The following is a 2,314-nucleotide window of genomic DNA, read 5'->3' as shown; positions in this document are numbered from 1 at the left end:
GGTTGAGAAGCATAGAAGTGTACTTTATAGTCCAGAAAATCATCCTGTCACCGCGATGCTGAAGAAGCTGAACTGGGTGGGTGTCCCCGTTTTAAATAAGTGAGTGTCTCACAAGCCATCCCCCCGTACTCCCAACAAGGCATCACACACAAAACCACAACACTCTTCCCACCCTCTTTTTATTTCGTCTCCTATTTTTCAAAGAGAAGGCAGGTAAGTTAGGAAGATAACAACACACAAGACAAGGAAAGAGAGGAACAGAGAAATAAAATGAGAAAGAAGGGATGGAAGTGCAAAAGGAGGGGGGAATAATTTCAAGCCAACCATGGCATTGACCTTCTAATGTAAACAGTAAAATGCCGAAATTAGAGAGCCCAAGGAAATCCCGCCCAAACCCCCACAAGGCAATGCTTTCACTCAGGGATGTGGGGAGGCTAGGCAAAAGCTATGTGGGAAAAGTCTTGGTGAATGACCAGAGGCCTGGGTCAGGCAGGAAAGGCAAACCTCTGGGGGATGCTGGCCCCATTAAAACTGTAGTCCCCAGCATGTCACCTTAGTCCAGGGCTTACCTCAGTCTGTAACCAGGAATCCAGCTCCATTTGAAGCATCCCTTGCCTCAAAGTGGTAAGCTTGGCCTTGGTTAAACACGCCAGGGGGCCCTGCCCCCGTGCATTTCCACTGAGATTCCCAGCCGATTCCTCAGGAGGAACTGTTTCCATTTGAGATGGACCGGGGATCCTGGCCAGGACCAGCTGCCCCTCAGAGCCAGAGCCAAATTCCGTGACAGCTTGCAGAGAGGATGCCAAGGGGCTGCAGGGAGCCCCTGGGGGTGGGCAGCGAGCCGGGGGCGCGGCTGGGACCAGCCAGGCCCCGGCTGCCCACTCGTGAAGGTCTAAGTCCACACCTTTGGGAACTGGCTTCTGCCTGCTTGTCCCTGCTCCAGCACGACAGTGCTGAAATTGCGCGGGCGCCCCAAGATGCCCCACCGCCACTGGGGGACTTCCTCCTTCCCGCGTCCTCGGCGGGCGGGAGAGCACTGGTGGGCGGGGGACCCCGACCGGTCAGGGTTGTCGCCGACCTTGAGGCTACTGTGGGCTGTTCGTGCGCCAAAAATAAAACTCGGGCGCGCGCTCACACACATATATACACACACACATACACACACACACACACACACACAGAGGAATGCATGCATAATCTATACTTGGCACTTCATTCCCAGGAAAGTTACCCTTAAACAGCATAAAGCACAGGAGAGGAGGGAACCCTGTGCTGGAGACATCGTGCCCAAGACCAAATTTGGGATGATTTTTATTTTAAGGTTTGGATCGAACATTCCCAGAAAATAAAAGGACCCAGGACAAATTCCATGCTCTTTTCATGTGTGGGCTAGAGAAATTGGAATCTAGCTGCAGGTGTGATCACTGCGGCTTGGAGAGAGGGAGGAATCACTGAGGCAGGGACTTTCCCTATTCTGGGTTTGCTGCAAGCCCCGGAGCCGCAGGGGTTAAGGCGGCGCAGCACGCCTGCAGGCTTTCCCAAGCAGAGAGCTAGCGCGGGCGGGGGCGCGCAGGGGAGAGCCGGGGATCTCCCGCCCGCTGGGCTCCTGGGGCGCTTCCCTCACCGTGCTATTTATAGCTCGGCTTCCAGCTGCTGCAGGGAGCTCACCCCGCCAGGGCTTGTGGAGCTGTGGGAGCCCTTCAGAAGCAAAGAATTTTCATAAATTCTCTGAATGACAAAGATGTCTCTTGATTGTCGCCTTTCAGTCCTGCCACTATATATCCATATATATTTCAAGTTGAAGTCTCTCTCTCTCTCTCTCTCTCTCTCTCTCTCTCTCTCTCTCTCTCTCTCTCTCTCACACACACACACACACACACACACACACACTGTGTGTGGGAAAGCATTTACAACAATTTATGAATGCAACCTGGCAGCTTGTTATTGTGAATTGTGGGAGTTCCCTTTGTTATCAGTTGCTTGATTTAAAAAATAAATAAATAAAATAAAGACAATTCTCAGTTGGTGTTGGTTTAAAGGCCCATTTTATATTTTTCTGCAACACTCAAGCTATCTGCAGGTTGATTTCATAATCATGTGTCCAATAAAAAGATTGCAGCAAATTCAAGAGCACTGAAAAAAAAATCATATCCCCTGTTCTCTGACTGCCTGCTGTGTGAGGGCCTCAGACCTCTCTGTTTGTGAGCACAGGGGGCCGGTGGTATCTGGCAAACAAAAACATCAGAAGGTCCGGTGAGACATGTGGATTCTCAGCTCCAGAAGACTAGGAAGGTAGAGGGTGGAGGAATTCTTC

This window comes from Microtus oregoni, unplaced genomic scaffold (assembly GCF_018167655.1).
Source record: "Microtus oregoni isolate MIOR12 unplaced genomic scaffold, Mior012 000088F_ref0000325, whole genome shotgun sequence".
Lineage (NCBI taxonomy): Eukaryota > Metazoa > Chordata > Mammalia > Rodentia > Cricetidae > Microtus > Microtus oregoni.
Note: the sequence above shows the minus strand (reverse complement) of the source record.